Here is a 24,114-nt window from a genome sequence, read left to right as displayed (position 1 = left end):
CAGTTACTGCTTCCTAGTTCACTGATTTCCACACGTGCTCACTATCCCTGACACACACCTGCTACTTCCTGAGAGCCCATGAAGACTGAGCCTGGGACACAAACTCACCCTGGGTCTGGGGCCAAGGGCCTGAAGACTCTTCCTCCTCCCCCTTCTCTGCCACCCCTAATAGGAACCTAAGTTTGCAGGTTTCATACCAAAGAAAATATCACGCAAACGAGTTCTGGGTGGTTTTATTTTTAATTGAAGTATAGTTGATTTACAATATTGTGTTAGTACCAGGTGCACAACAAAGTGATTCAACTATACATATATATTTTTTCAGATTCTTTTCCATCACAGGTTATTACAAGATACTGAATATAGTTCCTTATGCTATACAGTGAATTCTTGTTGTGTATCTATTTTCTATATAATGGTACGTATCTATTAATCCCATACTCCTAATTTATCCCTCTGCCCCTACCCTCCCGTGGTTTTTTAACACCCAGAACTTAAAGCTATGAGAATGCTTTACAAGCCATTCACTGACATACGCCAATCGAAGGAGCAAATCAAAGAAAGCCGAGACAGAAATGATGAGGACAGTCACCTGGAGGACTTGACCCAGCTACAGAAGGGAGTCCTTCACCACCACCACAGTCATCCTTTTTACCCTCTATTACCTCAATTCTCAGACAAAAACCCTCTCAAAACTCAACAGATAAAAACTATGTTTCCAGTGTGGAGATAAAGAATAAGTTTCACTCCTCTAGTGGCTAAGTCGAAATTCACAATCTGCTGAACTTCCCTCATAATAAATTTGCCCAAAAAACACAAGAACCACAGGAAATACCTTGTAGGAAACAGAAACGAGCTGGCTTTTTGAAAACAGAGAAGAAATTCAAGGGGCAACAGATGCCAAACTGATATTCAGCCAAGGGACCATTCCTGTTTAAAGATTCAAAACATCCTTAATAACCATAAGTCATTAGCTCTTGGCATCTCAGCGTGACCATTTTCTCATGGAAATATGTGGATGCCAGCAGAACTGGGGCTTACAGTGGAGGGTAGGGGCATAAATGCACCACTCCACAGTCCACGTGGAAACACGGAGAGACCTGCCAGGTGCATTGGGTACCCAGCAAAGAAAGGGGTATACACAGTGGAACCCCAGTATCCTCTCCTCCACAGGAACCCCTGCACCTGGCCTACCACCCACTACCTGGGCCTGAAGCAGAATGGAAAAATCTCATATTAAACAGATGCTAGCACCCAGCTGACTCCCTGAAGGTGGCTCCCCATCTCCCTAGATTCCTTGAAGGAGTGATGATCAACATACAAAATATTCTACTATCCCAAAATATTTCCAAGTATCAATTTCTTCATTTATCCTCTTGCCACAATCTCCAAGGAAGAAAGATAATACAGGGTTTTTTTTGTTGTTGTTTGTTTTTTAATGTTAGGGGTAGGAGTTTATTAATTAATTTATTTATTTTTGCTGTGTTGCGTCTTTCGTTTCTGTGCGAGGGCTTTCTCTAGTTGTGGCAAGCGGGGGCCACTCTTCATCACGGTGTGCGGGCCTCTCACTATCGCGGCCTCTCTTGTTGCGGAGCACAGGCTCCAGACGCGCAGGCTCAGTAGTTGTGGCTCACGGGCCTAGTTGCTCCGCGGCATGTGGGATCTTCCTGGACCGGGGCACAAACCCGTGTCCCCTGCATCAGCAGGCGGATTCTCAACCACTGCACCACCAGGGAAGTCCTCCCAATACAGGTTTTATCGTAACATTTTTACTCAAGAGGTCTTTGCCTTTCATTCTGAAGACTGTTAAAGGGAGTAAAACTATAGTGTTAGTTATTGATAACCACCAATAACATATTATTTTTAAGAGACTTCAAAAATTCAGGGCCTGTCATGTGCCAAAGTTTAAGCCAGATATTTTACACACACCATCCTTCATCTTCCCATGTTAGAATATAAAGTCAGTGATAGGTAAAAGTTGCTTTGGATCACTGCACATCCATTCTTGCCAGAAACAACTCTGATAGTGAAATTTCCAATCTTACTGCTAACTCAGCCATCAACCAAGGCCACCAGGAAGCTTTATGAAGTTGCTCTCCCATTCTGTGCCCTTTTCCCCTTTCCTTTCTATGGCCCATTTTATCTCAGAGGACAGTTATCTCATAGAAAATTTAATTAGAAAATCTCATAGAGAAACTAATTTGCATTAAGATACTTGTGAGTTAAGGCATTATTGTTCCCAAAGGTATACACTTGATAAAGGAGACCAACAGGAAGACAGCTATGCTTAACACAAATAAACGAATTACTAATGGTAGATTTTTCAGGTCTCAGGGTTATATGGTAGGGTGAAGTCTTTCCCATTACCCCTTCAATCAAACCACTTCCAGTACCCTGTTGGTCAGTTGTCTCCACGACCACAGTCCCTAAAGAGCCCTGAAAATGAACCTCCGGGCAGCAGCCTCTACACTCTGCCCTCAAACAGATTACTGTTGATATCACCACTATCTCCCCTCCCCATTTCCATTGTGCTTACTTTCCTACTGTCCTTTTCTACTGAAATCAGGCAAGAATGATGTCAATAACTTAAACCACAAGATTACAAGGACTTTGTTAAATGAGAAAAGTAAAAATTCACAAGTCTACAATATTTCACAAAAAGAACTAAGAAGATAAATTTTGTCACTTGTACGTTATTCAAAACTGCAGCAATGGGTACTATAATTTCCCGCACTAATCACATATGTCAAAAAGAGAGGAGGGAAAAAAACACCAGCAACTCTGATACATATTTCCAAAATATCACATTAGGTTTTTAAGAAACAATTTAGAATATAAACTTAATTATTCAAATTCAATTTAATTGAATTTAACATAATTGCATTAAAATATTTAACTTATTTTCAAAGATATTCTTTCTGTAAGCCACTTGAACCAGAAAGTCACCTGGTTTTATTTAAGGCCAACAGTAAGAACTTTCTGAGAAAGGCAGAAAACTCTGTAACTCAGATACTTGTACAAAGGAATAAAAAAATAAAAACAGGGTCCCAGGTTTCATTAACTGCTAGAGTATTCTGCTTCCTGCCATGGCCTGGAGTCAGGATCAGTTACTGTAACTAAGAAACCTCAGACTGTTACCTGGTCCCCAGTGATATATAGTACGTGTGGCCTGGGTCCATCAGATAGCACAAGCTCAGAGGGTTATCACCAAGGGAAGCTAAGCACCCCATAACCTCCATCTCCACTTATCTACCTTCCTACTCCCAAGAAAACATCAGGTGGTTTTGGGAAAAAGATTAATTCTGCATTGAAAAAACACACAAGAGATGGGGCTAACACAGTTTAAACACCACATCTCAAAGGTTATCTGCCCTAACATGTTAAGCAAGAAAGGGGGAACCATGGTGAAGCCCAAGTCAAAGTCTTAAGTGAATTTCTATATAGATCATTTTCACCTTTCTCCATCTCCCCCATAAAAGATGTTGCAATGCTTTGCCACATGTCAAAGGATATGACTCTTCTGCTGGACTGCTCTGAAATCCAGTTCATGGGGATTATCCAGGTCTATTTATAAACCCCAAAGGCTGCAAAATTACAAATATAAGAGCTCTCACCTAGAAAAATGAAGACTTGGTTCTATCATTATAACATAGAAATGTTACTCTCCATTCTCTGAGACCCTTAAGGTAGGTTACCTTCTTACCTATCTAAAAATTTGAAATAAGGTGGGCCCATGTTGCCCACTATGACCTAGAATTGAGGCTCAGATAGCTGAACCCAGAATCCTAGTACATCCTAAACAGCAGAGAGACAGTGAGCTCACAATAGCAGACATAACACCCATCATGATGAAGCAGGTTTTACAGAATAACTGGGGAAACAACACAAATCCACACAAAATAGTTAAGTTCTTAACTGTGACAAACCTAAAAACTAGGCTTTTCTTGTTTATTGTTTTGTTGAACGGGGTTTGAGGACAAGAGAGAAGGCACGGAATAACATCAAATTTCTTTTACTGTTATTGTTTTGCCACAGGTGGTTTGATAAAACCTGCTCCTCTTTTTACCTATGGTATTTATGTTCCCTCTCCTCCGCTCAGAGAGTCTTAACTCCACTGGTTATCACTCACGGACCAGTGCACTCACAGACCAGTGCAATCAAAAACAGCACCATCTTGAAGTTAAGGGATAAGGCTAAAGGAGAGAGATGGAAAAGATCAAGCCACCTTACTCATAGTAAAGGCACCTGAGCTGCCTTTACTATGAGCCATTTTTAAACCAATATCCACAAAGAAGACAAAAAAAAGATGGTGTCTCAGAATTACAGGGAGCCTTCTCCACTTACCTTCCCAACTCAGGAGAGAGGTAGTCAACCGTCCATTTTACAGACCAAGAAACTAAATCACAGTCATGACTGCTATTAGTAGATATAAAATAGGGAGAGAAAGGTTCTCATCATTTTTAATACAGGAAGTTTCTATGAAAATTTCCTGAATGAACATGTGAATGAATGAATGGTCCATTACTCCACTACTTAGGAGTTCAGTGGCTTAACTGATTCTGTTTAACTAACACAAAGAATGTGTCAAGAGTTAAAGGAGGAAGAATTCCATTCCTAGGTATATACACAAAAGAACGGAAAGCCGAGACTCAAATTGATACTTGTACACCAATATTCATTGCAGCATTATTCACAAGACCCAAAAGGTGGAACGACCCAAGTGTCCATCAACAGACAAGTGGATTTTTTTAATGTGATATATGCATATGATGGAATATAATTCAGCCATAAAAAAGAATAAAACTGATACAACATGAATAAAACTTGAAAACATTATGCTCAGTGATAGAAGCCAGAAACAAACAAATATCTGTGTATTATTTCACTTATAAGGAGCTACCTAGAATAGGCAAATTCATAAAGAATAGAATAGAATAAAGTAGAACAGAAATTACCAGGGGTTGGGGAAGAGGAATAGGTTGTTATTGTTTAAGGGATACAAGTTTTCTGTCTGGGGTGATGAAAAGTTTGGAAATGGATAGCAATGATGGTTGCACAACACTGTGGTTGTAATTAATGCACTGAATTGTACACTTTAAAATTGTTTAAATATCCTCAAAAAATTAAAAATATAATTGCCACATGATCCAGCAATTCCACTTCTGTGTATTTGCAAAAGAACTGAAAGCAGGGACTTGAAGATATATTTGTACACCCCATCCGCAGGAGCATTATTCATTAACACCCAAGAGGTGGAAGCAAGCCATGTGTCCAACAGATGAATATGTAAACAAAACATGGTATATACATATAATGGAATATTATTCAGCCCTAAAAAAGAAGGAAGGAAATTCTGACACATGCTACAACATGGATGAACCTTGAGGACATTAGTCTGAATTAAATAAGCCAATCACAAAAAGGCAAACACTGTATGACTTCACCTACAGGAGGCACCTACAAAAGTCAAATTCAGAGACAGAAAGTAAAGTAGTAGTCGCCAGGAGCTGGGGGAATGGGCAGTTACTGTTTAATAGGTACAAAGTCTGTTTTGCAAGATGAAAAGAGTTTTGTGGATGGAAGGTGGTGATAATAGCACGACAATGTTGAAATGTACTGTAACTATATTTTTAAATGGCTAACAAGGTAAATTTCATGTCTTGTGTACTTTACCACAATTTAAAAAAATTTTTTTAAAGGCTAAAATAGTAAACCTTGTTATATATATTTTACCACAATTTAAAGAAAACTAATAATATATCAAAAACCACTGAATTGTACACTTTAAAAGGGGGTTGTGTGGTATGTGAATATCTCAATAATTTGTTTAAAAAAAAAAACACTTGGAGAAGGAAGCAACAGCACTCTCTGCCTTCCTGCCAGCTATTACCCAGCTGCGAAGCGTCCCGCTCACCCACTTCCTGCCCTACTCATCCACTTCCTGCCCTACTCATCCACTTCCGGTTCTGCTCATCCATGTCCAGCGCTTCCCTTTCCTCCCTCTTCCTGACCCGAGGCCACCCAGTGCAAGGGGGGAAAGAAGCACCATGCCTCTCCCATCTCCCCGCAATCTCTTCACTTACTTTTGCAGCCTGGCACACAGAGGAAACATGAGAAATAGCTTATTGAATGGAGTAAGTGGGTGAAACTGAATTTGATAAGCAAAATCAGCACGGCATTCAATAGACTTACTAGGTTCTCACTAGCTCTGCACAGGGAGTTTCCGAGGCTGAAACATTAAATACTGCTTGATGAGATAAGTACACAAATAAATACAAGACAGAGTTTAAAAAAAAAAAAAAAAGAGCCTAAAAGTACAGAGAAATCGTTCATGCTAGGAAAGAAATCATATCTGGCTTATCCTTTCTCCGTGTTCATTTAGGAAGATGATCAATAATACTCAGCCCTAATGTAAATAGCTGGGGTATCTGGGTAAAGGGTATACGGAACTTCCTGGTTTTATTCTTGCCGTTCTGTTTAAGTTTGAAATTCAATAAAAGTTCCAAAAACAGAATAGGGAAAAAAAAATAGTAATTTGCCCTCTGTGTGGGGTACGGTTCCTTCTGTTGAAGACCAACACTAAAGGAGCTTTCTAGAAACTTTCAAAAGCAAAATCCGTGTCCCCATGTGGAAGCAGGAAAGAAGGATTCCCTGCGAGGAATCCGAAAGGAAAGAAGGAAATGCTGCGGGAGTAGGAGATGGGATGTTTGTTTGGGCTGGGTATGCTCTTGTGAGTGGAGGAAGGTGACTTGAGGACACCTGGTATGGGAAAGCTAGCTGGGGCTTCTCCATTTGGAGAGATGAAAGGGGAGGGAGAGATTGGAAGAAAAGGGCAGTTTGGCAAGCACTCAGTCATCTGTGGTCAGTCCAAAAACACAGGGCAGAGCAGGAAAAGAAGCACAAGGAATTTGAATTGGGGTTTTAATGGAAACTATATGCACTTATATGGCACATAAGCTATGTAATTAATTATATTAATTACTACTATGCACACAGTTCTTAACTTTTCTCCAGGCTTTCCACAGGACAGCCTCATAAGTCTATACAGCCTCTCCCCAGCTTTAAACGAAGACAGACAACAGATACAGGGAAGACTAGAAGTATGCAGCACTAGACCCAGAATCTGAGGCCTATTGTAAATTCCTAGCCCAAGGCATCTGGGCTCTTTCGGAAATAAACCAAGCTTTCCAAAAGCACCATCCGGACCAAAAATCAGCTGCACTAGCATCACAGGGACATGGAATTTTAACAAAAGTGCCTTTGTAGTTGAATGAAACAGAACCTAGTCTGGTTATTGTATTCCACACCAAATGCTTTGAAGATGACAAATTTAAATTCCAGAAGGTCTTCTTCCAGTTTAGTGAACACAGTGCCCCCCTGGAAACATTTTTTTTCCTGATAAAGAGAGCACTAAATATATTTCGGAGTCATTTTTAGAATATATGTGTAAAAAATACTTCTGAAAACGCAATTGTGAGATCTGTTTCGCCATACAGACTAATAATAGGCAATTTAGCTTCCCCCCTGGGCATCCAATGACTTTCTTGTTTGACATTGTTTCGGCACATTAAATGGTGCTGAGAAAGTTGTTTTTGAGCTTGTCTTTTAAAACAACAAATCTTAATGGAAAACATCAAAGGGCGATTTAAATACTAAATATTCAAAAGCATTATAAAGATATGTTAATATTCGTATAAAGGATAACTAATATTATTTTGTACATTATTAACTCTGAGGGGGTAAAAAGATGTATGTCTGTAATGATTCAACTAGGTGTGGCCCAGTCTTCACTGTGAGTAAAACCAGCTCCTAACTGTCCAGAACAAAGAAATGAGCAATCCAAAAGTCATTTCTGAATGGATTTATATTCTGGGGCAACAAACTTTCCTCCCCAATACTATTCTCTAAGTTAAAATAAACATCGTGGAGTGAATACTTGTTGGGTGGCTGCCCAGCACTTCCCTCTTCCCCGTAACACACCTTTTTTCTGCGATGCCCCTTTTTCCATAACCCCCTCCATGGCACTGGGGGTCATTCATGCCAGGACAGGTTGGAAGGCTGCCCAGGCCAGTCCACCTCTGGGGCCCAGAAGCAGTCCCTTGCTCTGACGCAAGGCAGCAGTCCTACAAAGCCGTAGGGACAACACTGGGGCTCCCAGAAGCCACATTCCTACAATGACCCACAGCCCCAGCCACAAAGGCAGGTTCTAAGGGTGGACATCAGATCCAAGCCAGGTCCCCTCCTTGTGGGTGTCAGAGCTGGGCCTGAGAGATGGGCCAGTCTCTTGACAAGTAGCTGGACTCTCAAAGTGCCATTCCCCACCATGAAGACTGGGAGCAAAGAAAGGGAATCTCCAGGTAGAGAAGGACTCAAAACCTTAAGAAGACCAGCAGGGGTAAGGGAGAGATTACTGAAGGCTGGGAAACCCATCGATACACCCAGCTGCATCCCTGCCCTTGGGCTCTGGGAGACACCCTACATCTTTATAATACACCCCCCCTTTTTTCTGTCACTTGCAACCAATATTCCAAATTAATACAAAGAATTTCCAGCAGTCACACTAAAGAAGTGATCCAAAATATCAACTGATACCTTGGGTGTGAAATCTTGCAAGCACAAAATAGATAACCATAGAACAGCAGGGGACGGGGTGGGGGTGGGGGGTGATATTTTTAAGTCCTGATTTAAGAGTAATTACCCTGCCACTCAGGTAGGGGAAGTCCTGGCTGAGCTGGTTGACTGGACTTTCGTGTTTCATCTCCGATTTCTTTACTAAACCACTGACTGAGGGTCAATTTTGCATTTAGGGGACTTCCACATCTATTACACAATATTCCCCCAAATAAAAGAATAATAGTTATTTGAACATTTAAATGTTTCCATAACACTAACGTGCTGCCTTTAATAAAGTAAAATGTAACTGCAGCTTATAAAATAAAGGTTAAAAGTGCAAATTATAAATTTAAAAGTCGAACAGCTTCAAAGCTCTTTGAAACAATAACTTAAACCCTCCTTAAGGAACAGTGGTTTCAAAAATACAGATAAGCAGACCCGGAGTTCCGTGCTGGCTTACAACAGACTAAAAGACCAGTAGGCACTCTGCTTAGACAGTACACTAATTGACATGCGTTTAACTGATTTTGAAGATACTATCCTTCATGTTGATTTTTCTTATACTGATAATACAATGTAGTTTTGTTATGCTGAAAACTGATGAGATCTAGATTTACAACTCTAAGAGAATCCCATAACTTGTATTAAACAATATTTCAAAGAATGTGCCAAAATTGGGGGTTGGGAAGTTTATTTCAAGTATTTGTACAGTATCTCTCTCAAAACTGTACATGACCAAAATACCAAGAAAAATATGAAATGCCCCAACTTAAAAACCCCCGGCCTTAGTGATTCAGACCGTCAGCCCAGCAGTACTTGACATCTTGACACATGCTGTGCCGCTGGGCTCTACTAGGTCAAGTGAAAAACCAGACAGGACATCTACCTGTGCCAGCGACCCCAGGACCCTCTGCCCTAAAGCTGCATCTTCCCTCCCCTGCCCAGCTCTATGTGCCCCATAGGCTAGGGCCACTCACCAAGGGTTCCCCTACAAGCATCCTGGTCAAACACTCACCCAGCAGAGGCCCTGTAAGTGTTTACTGTGCTCCAACGAGGCCATACCACGGAATGGAGAAGAGCCAAGGAAAGCGTGCTGGGTGGTGCTGTCCATCATCATAAGGACTCTATGGACCCATGGGCCACACGTGGAGCCCCACGCCAGCCCGGCTCTAGGTACATGTCTGCACCACCCATGGACCTCACCAGGTCACCACCTTGTCAGTAAATCCAATGCACACTTTGCGTCTATTACCTTACCTGACCTCTCAGAAGCTTACGGCAAGCTTATGTTTCCTTGCTTTGAAACACCCTTCCCTTGGTTTCCCTGACACCCCAACCTCCTGGATGCCTCGTATCTCTCAGAGTCCAGACCCCTGTGAAGTCTCCTCTTCCACTACTGGGCTCATAAATGGAGACGGAGTCCCTTCTTTTCTCTTCCACACCCTCTCCACAGGAAATCTCACATCCACTCCTATAGTTTGGAGGCATGTCCACAGGGTGGCCTCAAATTAGGTAGATCCACCCTGATTAGATATTCTGACTTAATACACATAAAGTGAAGCTCCAGAATTTGCATTTTTAACAAGCCCCCTGAGGTTCTGGATTCCTGAGCTCTGTAACAACTACCTACTCAACACCTCTGTGTGCCCGGTCCGGGACCTCTCAGTGGGTCCAGCAGTGGCGTGCTGATGTCACCTTCCTCCCTGCTCCCTCCTCCACCTATGGCTTAAGCTGGACATATAGGCACACACTTCAAATCGCTGCCCCCAGCCCCCGCCCGCCTCTGTCCCTCCCACATCTAATCAATCACCAAACCCTGTTAAGTTTACTGTCTGCTTCCGGTCATTTCCACTGCCATTTCCCTAGTTTAAACCAGCAAAGTCTCGCATCTGTATCACTCTAACAGCCTCTTAGTGGGATCCCTGCCTCCCGTCTCAACCCTTCCAAGCCGCTCTCCTCACTGCAGCCAGAATGATCTTCCAAAAACAAATCCAACCGTGTCACCACCCTGCTGAAAATCCTTCAGGGGATCCCAACCAACCTCAGGATAAAATTCAGACTTTTTTTTTAATGTTTTATTAAGATACAATTCACACACCACAAAAAATTCATTCAGTTAAAGTATGTAATTCAGCAATTTCAGTATATCTACAGGGTTGTCAACCATCACAACAGTCTAACTTTTATCACTCCAAAAAGAAACCTCAAACGCATTAGCAGTCTCTCCACGTCCCCTCTCCCCAGTCCCTGGAAACCACTAATCTACCTTCTGTCCCTGTGGATTCACCTACTCTGGACATTCTAAATATGTGGGCTTTATGTCTGGCTTTTTCCACTTAGCATGTTTCAAAGTTTAACCATGTTGTGGGATGTATCAGCACTTCACTCCTTTTTATGGCTAAATAATATTCCATTGTGTGGATATACTATATTTTGTTAACTGTAGTATTTGTTATTCATCAGTTATAGACATTTGGGCTCTCTACTTTTTGGCTATTACCCACCATGTGACTATGAACACCTGTTGTGATGGTTAGTTTTACGTGTCAACTTGACTGGCTCACAAGGTGCTCAGATACCTGGCTAAATATTCTTTCTGGGTGTGTCTGTGAAGGCGTTTCTGGATAAACTTTGCATTTGAATCAGTGAACTCAGTAGAGCAGTCTGCCCTCCCCAGTGTGGCTGGGCATCATCCAGTCATCAGAGGACCTGAAGAGGACCAAAAAGCAGAGGAAAAATATGGCCCTTCCTGCCTGATTACTTAAGCTGGGACATCGGTCTTCCTCTGCCCTTGGTACTTCTGGTTCTCAGACCTTCAGACTCCGACTGAATTATACCACTGGCTCTCCTCGGTCTCCAGCTTGGAGATGGCAGATTGTGGGACTTCTCAGCCTCCATAATTTCGTGAGCCAATTCCTTACAGTAAACCTCTTCCTATACATATAGGATATACATACATATATTTCCTATTGGTTTTGTTTCTCTGGAGAATCATGACTAATACTTCCATGTACAAGTTTTTCTGTGGACATTATGTTCTCAATTGTCTTAGATATACCTACTAGTGAAACGGCTGGGTCATACAGTAACTCTATATTTAGCTTTTTTTTTTAACTGAAGTATAGTTGATATACAATGTTCTGTTAGTTTCAGGTGTACAGCAAAATGATTCAGTTATATATATATATTCATTTATATATATATATATTCAGAATATATATATATATATTAAGAGCGTGTATATATATTCTTTTTCAGATTCTTTTCCCTTATAGATTATTACAAGATATTGAGCGTAGTTCCTTGTGCTATACAGTAGGTCCTTCTTTGGTTATCTATTTTATATATAGTAGTGTGTATATGTTCATCCCAAACTCCTAATTTATCCCTCCCCGCTATATTCAGTTTTTTGAAGAACTGCCAAACTGTTTTCCAAAGTGGCTGCACCATTTCACATTCCCACCAGCAATGTTTGAGGGCTCAGATCTCTCCACACCCTCACCAACATGACAATAACAGACAAGGGTTATTGTCTGTCTTTATGTTCTAGCCTTCCCAGTGGGAGCCAAGTGGTAGCTCTTTGTGGTTTTAAATTACTTTTCCCAGATGACTAATGTTAAGCAGATTCATTTGTATATTTCTTTAAAGAAACATTTGTTTAGACACTTGGCTCATTTTTTAACTGAGTGGTCTTTTTATTAATGAGTTGTAAGAGTTCTTTATACATTCTAGATGCAAGTCCCTTTCCTCTCATTCGGTGGGTTATTTTTTTGCTTTCTACATAGTGTTCTTTGAAACCCAAGTTTTCATTTTGATAATATCCAGTTCATTTTTTCTTTGATTACTTGTGTTTTTGGTGTCATATCTAAGAAAACACTGCCTAATCCAAGGTCATGAAGATTTACACCTATGTTCTTTTTCAAAGAGTTTTATAGTTTTAGGTCTTGCATTTAGGTCTATGATCAATTTTGAGTGGGTTTTTACACATGGTGTGACATAAGGATCCAACTTCAATCTTTTGCTTATGGATTTCCAGTTGTCCCGGCACTGTTTGCTAAAAAGACTATTCTATCTCCATTGAATAGTCTTGGCACTCTTGTAAAAAAAATCAATTGATTATAAATGCATGGATTTATTACTGGACTCTGAATTCTAGTCCATTGATATATATGTCTATCCTTATGCCAATACCACATTATTTTGACTACTACAGCTCTGTAGAAAGTTTTGAAATCAGGAAGTGTAAGTCCTCCAACTTCGTTCTCTTTTTTCAAGATTTTTTTCGTTATTCTGGGTTTCCTGAACTTCCTTATGAATTTTAGGATCAGCATGTCGATACCTGCAAAAAAAGCAGGTAGGATTTTGATAGAAATTGTATTAAATTGTAGATAGATTTGGGGAGTAGTGCCATCTTAAGGATATTAATTCTTCCAATCCACAAATAGTGGGTGTCTTTCCATTTATTTAGCATTCTTACACTTCTTAGTTAAATTTAGTCCTAAGTATTTATTTTTTTTGATGCTATTTATTGTAATGCTATTGTAATTGGAACTGTTTTCTTAATTTCACTTTTGGTTTGTTCATTGCTAGTAAAGAAACACTACTGATTTTTTTATATTGATCCTCTGCCCCTCATCTTTGCTGAACCCCTAAGTTTCTACTTCTAAACGTGCCTAAGAAGGCCTTATGTTGGGTCCCAGCTCACCTCTTCAGAGCCCTCTCTCATCATTCCCATCAGAGACGAAAGACTTTGGCCATACTGACCAGCTTTTAGTTACTGGATGCTAAACTAAAAGGAAAAAAAAGCCATGCTTTTTCTTGCCTCCAGGCCTTTTTGTACATGCTGGTTCCTATAACCAAAATAAAATACCCCCTTTATCTGGCTTATTTCTTTTTATCCTTCAGATCTCCACCTAGATGTCACTCCCTTTGGTCCAGAACAGATGCCTCTACCATGTAATGACAGGACACCTCACATGTCTCTTTTTGGAGCTCTTATCCCACCACATTGAACTGTCTGGTTACCTATTTATCTCCTGACCAGACTGGCAGGTCTGTGAGGTTGCAAAGTTTATTGCAAAGACTTGCAATAAACTGTCTAATTTACATTTCTAGTCCAGCTTCTGGCCCAACAGCTGGTATGTAACAGGACTCAATGAATATCTGTTAAGTAAACAAGTTACCAAAATCAACAGATTATCCAGTCCAAGCCTCTACACTTTCCACTTTACATATTAATCCTACATTACCTATAATAAAATGGCTAGCAGATTTTATGGTAAATAAGTTTTCATAGATAAAAAAAAAAAAAGATAATTTAATCCCATACCTTATAAGGCTGTCTCTCGGTATCCTTATAAGGTAAATCTGACTAAAAGTATGACCTGCTGACAGCGGCTCTATAAGTGTTTACTGAGATGTAACAGTGAAACGAAACTTATTCATTCCATAGAACACCTAAATACTGTCAATATGGCAAGACATGGAGGAACTGGGAAGGTCAAGAAGACATTGAAGGATGACAGAGGCCACAGTACATTTCTCCCTTACCCTCCTCAAAAAAACTGTTTTACTCTTCTGCATCAACTCTTTTATATTTTCTTTATCTCCCTTACAGCCAAGGTTCTCAAAGATTCTCTCTCTCTCTCTCTCTCACACACACACACACACACCCCACTCACTCACTAGCTAATATATCTATTTTCAGAGATTCTCCTTGCCTAGCACTCCTCCTCCTAGACAGACAAGATGTGAAATGCAGTGAGTTAATTGGCCTTTCAACTTGTCATCACAGTTTTCCAGCCCCAAACAAACTTGGAATGTTCAATCAGGTCTAGACTCGTGGTAGAGTGGGGACACCAGCCTCAAAGGGTATAAAGTCACCGCTGAAGGTGTGGCATGCAAGCAAGACAGCCTCCCCGGGGTGGTGCCTGGGGAGATCGTCCCTGACCCTTTCCCACCCCCACTGCTCCCAGAAGACCCTGGTTTTCTCTCCTTTACCACACTGCTCTAATTTTCCATTTCTATGTCTTTCCAGCCCACTCCCGTACTGTTCAGTTGGCTATACGTGTTATCTAATTTTCCTATAATAAACACGTATTGCTCTTGTAGTAAGAGAGGAAAATGTTAGTTCTCTTTAAAAAGTACCAAGGAATGGTCCCCTAAGAGCATATACCAAACCATCCTCTTATAAATCTAATTCAACAAGAATTTGCCATTTTAAGTGATCTTTAAACTTAATAATAAATAAAACTTGGATAGAGTTTACATTTACTTGTACAGTTCACTGCCCCCTCCCAGGCAAACTTAGAACAACCTCATGGGAAACAAAAAACTATTTCATTTTCCTAATTTGTCATGTGCTATAGATCTCTGTGTCTGACAAGTTTTTAAATCACAAAGCACACTCTTATAATCTTATTAAGCCCCATAAATAAACGGAAAACCATTTCGACTTGGCCTGCAGAGTGACTGATTTCCTTCCCATCTCCTCGTATTCCTTAAAGACACGGGAAGAACGAGGTGCATTTGTCGACATTCACGCCCCAAGCCTCCTCCAACAGGATATCTCCATCCGCTGTTTGCTTTTTGTTCACTGCTCGTAACAGGAAAACTCGCTTTCCTGCTTTCTCAATACCAAACAGGTTAGAGCTGCAAGGGAAAACATCCCCTCAGAATCCACCCCAAGGCTACACAGAAGGCAAGAGAAACAAAAGCTGGTCCATTCTTTCCCCGAATATTCCGTTGGCAAGCAGCCGAGGACCGCGTACCAGTTCAGTGGTTTAATATCCTGTCACTTCCCTGGAAAAGACAGAATTAGGAAATCGCCAGCCCAGGATGCCAGAATCTGCTCTGCTGGTGTTAGTACCTGCTGGACATCTATCGTGACACCACCTTTCACAGAAAGAAGAAGGAGCCACTGTCAGACAAGTGATAGAATTGGGAAAAGGCCTATGGAAAGGGGCACGGCTTAGAATATAAGGGGTCCAGGAAAACTACCAACAGAAGGAATCCTTCTTCATGTTAGAAGAATTTTAAAGACGCATTTGGGAAACAAAAGAGAAGAATCACCATTTAGGTCTGTGCAGTATATCTAGGCAGAGTCAAGGTAGGAAAGGACAGAGACAAATAAAAGAGGAAAAGCAAGCTTAGGGCACAGGGAAAGACGTGATACCCTATTCATGTCTGGTGAGCCCAAAATGACACTACGGATGATGGTCCAACAGCCCGAGCCTAGAAGCCCCTGCCGGTAGGGCAATATACACACTCCTACCAAACGATGGGGCTGGGCCTCACCTGGGTGTGGGCACCATGTGCCTAAACACTATTCTTCACCCCAAAACCTCCTTCAAGTCACAAGACTCAGTCTCACTAGGGAACCCTTTTCCTCAGCTGCTAATAGGAGCACGCACCTGCTCCCACCCTGGGCATCCCTCATTCCTGCTGCCCAAACCAACCACTTCAAATAGAACATCCCCGACTACCATCCTCACAAACTTACACCAGCCTTCTCAAACTACTTGTGAAGGTGCTCTTACTCCCCCATTCCACTGGGGACCAACACTTCTATATTATACCAAATAATAATAACAACAAATGAAATAAAAGACAAAGGCATGCAAGATATGTCACAATTTTTATTAGATTCAACAGACTCAAAGTTGCCCCGTCAAACTGTTAAAGATTTCTAAACACTTATTCTCAATTTCTGCACATATCTCATCATAGGCCAGTTATAAACAATTCACAAACAAACTCCAGTCAGTGGATTTCACATTGCGTAGCTCTGCCTCACAACAAGAAAGGTAGGTTCAATACCTTCACGTCTCCATTACCTCCTGTGCTTCTCTATTCTGGAGCCGCCAACTAAGACCTGTAGATCTTCTATTTGGGGCAAATTCTCATTGATTCTCCTCATTTTTCTCTCACCATAACCCTTCACCAACTGGCTTTTCCTGACCCTCAAATATGTCTTGGTTAAGGCTGGAAATTAAGATATGGGATGAGTTTTTGAAATAGAGGTAGCAGTTAAACTCTCTGGAGGGTAGAAGGAGGAAAACTTCAGGTACTCATTCTTCTCGGGTATGGCTACAGTGGAAGCAGAATGGGGAACAGTGAGAGACAAAGGAAGACATGAAAAAATAGTTATCATTATTACCATTGTCACCATATTGATTAACAGCCAGGTAGTAACAACAGTATCAAAGGAAGATGGGATTTCAAGGAGGAGAGATCTACAGTCATAGGAAGCAAAGAAATCCAAGAGGAGGAAAACTGAGAACACTTTTCCATCTATAATTTATCAATCCACGCAGTGACTTAGCTTGTATCTGGAAATATTAAAGAAACTCACATTTAAAAATGAACTGGGGCCCCGTTGTACGGAGCAGTCATTTATCTTCTCTTGCCTAAAACAAGTAAATTACAGAAATGTGCATGAAAAGGGTAACAAAATGAATTACCTAATTATCTATCTTCTCTCTAAATAACTGTTTATGAACCTACCATTTTGAAAGACTTCTTTAATTTTTCCTTGAAAGAAGAGGGAAGAAAGGTGATTCCAGAAAACTGATATGAAGTCAGACTATCGGCCTTAAAGACACAGTGGCAGAGAAAGCAGCTGGTCTGGACCTAGCATACGCTGATACGACTGAGTATTTTAAAAAGGACTAGATGGGTGGTTTTTAAAGCTACCGGCTCTACCCTAAACACTCTCTAAAAAATGAAGGTCCCTAACAGCTCACTGCTAACCCCTTTCTCTGGTGGGGTTTATAGTGGGAGATGAGAGTCTCATCTGTCTGCACCAGTTTATCTGAAAGCAGGAGGCCAGGTAAATTTACACTTCCTTCAAGGCCTGAGGAAGAGGGGTGGGTGTTCTCAGATTTCTGTATCACCACCTTCCTGGTCTCCGCCTGAAACTGTATTTAATGCCTCCAGCTTCCCACTCTCCCGTAGCCAGGGAGCACGCCAAGCTCACCCTGGGGTGGGAGTAGGAGGGATTATTGGTAAATATTTACAGAATACAAAACCTAACCTAATCAGGTTCAAATACTTAGCGACTTTATCCCAAAATTCTTCTTACACATGACCTCTACCTCTTGCCTAAATTATGGTAAAGTCTCCTAAGTAACATCTAAAACCCCAGTTCTCTGCCTCTATCCCCACCCCAGCCACTGGGCTCCAATGTCATGGTCACCATAGTCCCTCGGCAAAGCTCTGATCCAGACACCTTCCAGCTCAAAAACCCAAAACGAAGAAAAAAGTCAACACTCCAGACATGGCCTCTGTCAGCCCCCTCCTTCCTTGGGTGACCGGGATCTGTGCGCCCCTAACTCTCCCAACACCTCACCAGGCTCAACGACCATGTTCCCCAGATTTCCTTCCTCGGGGCCTTCATCACAGGGTCCCTCTAGTCAGAACAGTTGTCATCTCTCAAATCTACTTTCAGCTCAAAATGCCACCATCTTCAGTAAGTTTTTTTCTAATTCCCTCCACTAGAGGTACTCTCTTTTCCTTAATAGCCTTTAACACGTTACTTTTAACGTTCCAATCTTCGACTTAAATGTGCATAAAGCTTATTTTGCAATCTTCCCTCCCTATTAGTCTGTCAGCAAGGTAGGAAAGGATCTGTCTTACTCATCCTGCTTCCCCCAAGCACCTAGCACAGTACTTGGCACATGTAGGGACTCAATAAATGTGTTCAATTAGTTTGGTGTATGTGTGAAATTAAAAATCTATTCCTGGGGACATCCCTGGTTGCGCAGTGGTTAAGAATCCGCCTGCCAACGCAGGGGACACAGATTCAATCCCTGGTCTGGGAAGATCCCACATGCCGCGGAGCAACTAAGCCCGTGCGCCATAACTACTGAGCCTGCGCCCTCTAGAGCCCGTGAGCCACCACTACTGAGCCCGTGAGTCACAACTACTGCAGCCCGCGCCTAGAGCCTGTGCTCCGCAACAATAAGCCACTGCCAAGGAGAAGCCTGCGCACCGCAACAAAGAGCAGCCCCTACTCGCTGCAGCTAGAGAAAGCCCGCGTGCAGCAACAAAGACCCAACACAGCCATAAATAAATTAATTAATTTTTTTTAAAAAAATCTATTCCTGGGACTTCCCTGGTGGTCCAGTGGTTAAGACTCCACGCTCCCAAAGCAGGCAGCCCAGGTCAATCCCTGGTCAGGGAACTAGATCCCGCATGCCGCAACTAAGACCCAGCACAGCCAAATAAATAAATAAATTTTTTTTAAAATCAATTCCTGTACAACACGGGGAATATAGCGAATATTTATAACAACTGTAAGTGGAATATAACCTTCAAAAATTGTGAATAACTATATTGTACACCTGTTATTTATATAATACTGTACATCAACTATACTTCAATAAAAAACTAATTTTTAAAAATCTATCTATTCAGGGGCTTCGCTAGTGGCGCAGTGGTTGAGAATCTGCCTGCCAATGCAGGGGACACGGGTTCGAGCCCTGGTCTGGGAAGATCCCACATGCAGCGGAGCAACTGGGCCCGTGAGCCCCAATTACTGAGCCTGCGCGTCTGGAGCCTGTGCTCCGCAACAAAAGAGGCCGCGATAGTGAGAGGCCCGCGCACCACGATGAAGAGCGGCCCCCGCTTGCCACAACTAGAGAAAGCCCTCGCCCGGAAACGAAGACCCAACACAGCCATAAATAAATAAATAAAGCAAACTGTCAACAAGTAAAAATAAATAAACACTATTATTAAAAAAATCTATTCAGAAATGTGGAGACATAGATGTGGAAGCATCTATAATATGTGTATTTATTTGTCAATCAAATACGTGCTCATTTCTTTTCCCAGGAGCTTACTAACATAATCCACACGTCCTTAAAAGTAGGAAGCAAAAATCAATCTATGAAACTAAATAAAAATCAAGCCTAAACCAAGTAATGCACCCTTACATAAGAACGAATTTTAGTATTTTATTAATAAAGACATTCCTCAGCACTTGAAAAGGGGTACTTTTCTAGTGTCAGTTATGCTATCATTAGCCTAAGTGCAATCAGCAGGATGTCACCTTGCTTCCAAAAGCGCCCATGATTAGTATCTTTTACAATCACTAAAAACCCAGGCAACAGCACCATGCAAATCTCTGTGCCATGGAGCTTAAAGTCACTGACAATTTTGCATAAAAAACTGAATTTTCTTTTTCATGCACAGTTCTCACAATCAATTCAGATTATTTTTAATCTGGAGCCCCACAAAAATTGGTTTCATTTTCAGTTCTGAAGAAAGCAGAGGTTTTACAGTTCTTAAACCCTCAACCATAGTATATAAATAACTACAATAATATACTACCATATTATTTAACGTAAGTTTAATATGTTACTATCACACTGAATTATTTAACGTAAGTTTCATATGGCTTCTAGGACTAAATAAGGACATGATCAAGATCTAAATCCCTGCATATTTGGGGATCTTTGCACCTCAGTACATATTCTAGATGTCACGAGAAATAAATCTCTTAAACGCCCAATCTGTTCTCCCTAGTTGGCAAAGTAAATTACTCGTGCATAGATAAAAATCTTAATTTTAGGACTCTTTAGGATGTTAATAGCTCCCTCTCTAGCTCTATAGTCTGTGCCTTTGAGCCTGACCCACAATTCCCATTGCACTCTTATCAATGATGTGAGTTTCCTCTATCTCTACTCAATATCTTCATGAGACAAACATTCTGTCACTACTACAATGAACAGGCAGGTCAAGCTTCATGTTTCCTGGGTCTCAGGAAAGCAGTGTAATGGTTGAGGTCCCAGTACCTTTCTACTTCCCAGAAAGCTGACTTCACTCTCAGCACCTTCCTAGGAACTCAACCTGCAACAGGTCACAACCGTCCTTCTTCCTTCCAGGGTGCGAAAACAGCCAAGAAGCAGAGGACTCCCAAAGGGGAACACCAACCCAAGGGCTCCCTGGGGCCTGTCTGTGCTCCTTTTCCCTCTAGACTGCACAGTCTTTGAGGACAAGGTCTGTGTCTTAATCAAATGTTTATCCTGTAGTGTCTGTTGAGTAAATGAACAACCAGTGACAACAGGGGATCTACTGAACACAAGTTTTTAAGCACAAGAGCTTAAAAAATTGTAACAACACAACATTTCTGTCTGCTAATGTCACTGTTAAGAACTCAAAAAACAGGGCTTCCCTGGTGGCGCAGTGGTTGAGAATCTGCCTGCCAACGCAGGGGACACGGGTTTGAGCCCTGATCTGGGAAGATCCCACACGCTGCAGAGCAATTACGTGAGCCACAACTACTGAGCCTTCGCCTCTGGGGCTTGTGCTCGGCAACTAGAGAGGCTGTGATAGAGAGAGGCCCACGCACCGCGATGAAGAGTGGCCCCCGCTTGCCGCAACTAGAGAAGGCCCTCGCACAGAAATGAAGACCCAACACAGCCAAAAATAAATTAATTAATTAATTAATTTTTTTAAAAAAAGAACTCAAAAAATGCCTCAAGATCTGCTAAGATCCTGACTAAAAGATAAAGAGGACACTGAATCCTCTGGGAGGCTCCAGGGCAAGACACCCTGGACTGATAAGAAGAAGATGATCACGAGGAAGCCTGGAGCACAGAAGCCTGGGCTCCATGTGGCCTCCGCCCCTCCCCTCCCAAAGGTCACCTTTGATGGAAATGAGCTCCAGGGCCGCAGTAGGCCAGGCTCCAAAGAAAAAAATCTGGTCCGAAAGGAGGATCTTACATCCACTGTAGGCTGGTCAGTGTCCCCCCACATTGTGTGGGTGACACCAGGCCAAGACCACAAAGGGATAGGCATCACAGGTAGAACCCAGGTCTCATAACAGCAAGTGTACAGCTCACTGGAATATGCTGGGAGACTGTGGGGTAGAGTGGTTTGGGGCTTGCTTCACAGAATAGGGGACATCCAAGACACCAAGACTCCAAGTTGTAAAGAAAGAAGTCAGCACTCTTTCTGATCATTTCCAACAACTGAAGCTATGGAAGAAGACATCTGTGATTCTCTCAAATTCTGGAAGCTATTCTGAAACCCCTTTCCTAAAATGGACCACACCCTCCCCAAAATCCACCAAAGGAGCCCATCCCCACCATCCCACCATCCCACCACCTATGGAGCCCCCAGCAACTATGCCTGATATATTAATTCTTCCAGGAGAAATTAACATTGTGTCAGGAATCTTTGCCCATCTCAGTTTTCAGTGGCTTTGAATTCTAAGTCCCTTTAAAAGTTTGATACTTTAATTGGTTTTTCACAAAATCAACTCCAAAGAAATCAGTAGGGTACACATTCTTCCATTTTAAAAAAACAATGATAAAACAGCAGTTATTTCTCATCTTCCAGAAAAAAATAGTTAACATTCTTTCAGAAGGTTTTTTTTTAAAGAATAAAGAAAATTAAAATGGCTAAATGAACATATTCAAATCCTGGGAAGAAAAAAAGCTAACCTCAGAGATTAAATATCCTGTAAATACTAGCTAGTGTAATGGTTTATGAACGAATTTAGTATACTATAAATATTATGGGACCTCTGCTATCACCATAGGAACTCTGCTTTCTACTTAAGAAAATAGCAATAAGTTAGAATGACAGATTGGATAAGTTCTCTAAACAATCTTAGGAATACAACTCTTTGTAATGACACAATTTGAACAAGCTGCCATTTACAGCTGAATACTTATTTCAGCCAAGGCAAAGCGGGCTGAAAGGCAAAATGACCTAGGTTAACAGAGTTTACTCTACATTAAAGAACTTTAGGTTAATAGGCCCATGAAGGTTTTTTCCTCAAGCCACATAATTATTTTAACCAAAGTACACATAAAACCGTGATTTCATATCCCTTAAAAAAATATTATCTGACTACTAAGTTAATTCTTCCTTCTTCAGTAAGTTTCTATTGAGATCTTTTGTAGATTAATCTTGTAATTCTTGCTTTTTATTTCTTTCTCTCTGTCCTCCTAATATCCCTTAAACAGAAATGAAGAACTCATTTCTTGGCTTATGGAAAAATGAATGTCAATTTCACCTACAAACTGGCCTAGGACTAATGAAATATACAAGCGGGAAAGAGATCCATGGTACAAATAGATGTTTCATATTCTGATATGATCTGATTACCACAGTATGTAAAGATACTTGATAAAATGCAAAAGTAAACAAAGTACATTCAATTATTTCCTGGGGTCAGTGGAAAATACATTGGATCAGAGCCAGTAAACTCTGTAGATTTTGTTCTTTGTTCTTGTCTGTAACACGAACTGTATGACCATAAACAGATTAATCATGGTAGATCTTATCTTCCTCATCTGTAAAATTAGGAAGCTGAACCAGATGACCTCTAGAGATATCTTTCACCTCCAAAGCAGTATGATTTCATTTCCATGTCACAAATTTCTACCAACCCAGAGAATTCATGGTACTTTCCACAAAGGCGTGTAATGATTCAAATTAACCATTTAAAAGTTTCTGACAAACTCAAATTTTAAAATTATATCTTTTTTTACACACCTGCCACCCTATCAAGAAAGAAGTGTTAACTATGAGCCAGGTGACCTTAAGCGAGTCACTTGATTTCTCTGGTCTTCAGTTTCCTCATCAAAACAGAAATTTAAACAAATAAACAAACAAACCAAAAACCCCACTATCCCTGTCTATCTGACTACATTTTTCCAGAGGCTCACACAAGATGTTTTTTGGAAAGAATTTTATAACACCATCAAGTGCAACCTTTCATTATTTCACCTGGGCCTCCTTCCTCTGAGCATTCAAAGCAGGACTCTTGTTGACAATATTTTTGCTACCAAGATGCACGTGTTTATCTTATTCCAGGAACACACATTTTACATTAAGATGCACACCTGTATAAGCACTAAGATGTACAATTTTCAAAGAGGACCAATTGGAGTGTCTTATATGAAGCACCAAAATTTCCCTCCTATATTCGTTTTCTTTTTTCTTGATAGGTTATTATCCATTCACTTATGAAAGTTAAACAATTAGGAAATATTAGAATATATAAAGAACAAATCATATTCCCTTTTCACGTATTTCCTTCCAACGTTTTTCTTACACACAGGTTATTTCTTACACAATTGTGACGTACACACTTCCACATACTATTTCTTTTTCACCCAACGTTAAAATTTTCCCATTATAAGTCCTCCATAAGGAGCACTTTTAAGAGTTATATGATATTCCCTTAGGCTGCCCTCATAAATCACAAAAACTTGTACTTACTGGGTATTTACTGTGCGCCAGGCCCTATTCTAAGTGCTTTATATGCATCTTCTCACTTAATCATCACAAACATCTATGGGATGAGTGCTATTATGATGTCCATTCTTGGGGTGAAGAGACTGAGAAAGCTGAGCTTTCTCTGAAGAGCTGGGTTTAGAATCTCCTGAGCTCAAGTTCTTATCCACTACATCCTACTGCTACTCCTCACAGAACTATCCCCCTATTACCAGAAACTTGGTTATACCACGGTTATTTTCTAAGTTC

General features: G+C 41.0%; 1 protein-coding gene across 22 annotated transcripts in view; it reads right to left on the bottom strand.

Moving 5' to 3' along the window:
- The window catches only part of DOCK9 (dedicator of cytokinesis 9), a 280,624-nt gene that overhangs the window by 246,542 nt on the left and 9,968 nt on the right, over positions 1-24,114 (bottom strand). The window lies entirely within an intron of this gene.

This window comes from Delphinapterus leucas, chromosome 18 (genome assembly GCF_059928025.1).
Source record: "Delphinapterus leucas isolate spDelLeu-1000000601 "Yukka" chromosome 18, BTC_Dleu_Yukka2, whole genome shotgun sequence".
NCBI lineage: Eukaryota > Metazoa > Chordata > Mammalia > Artiodactyla > Monodontidae > Delphinapterus > Delphinapterus leucas.
This window is presented reverse-complemented; position numbering and strand designations above follow the sequence as displayed.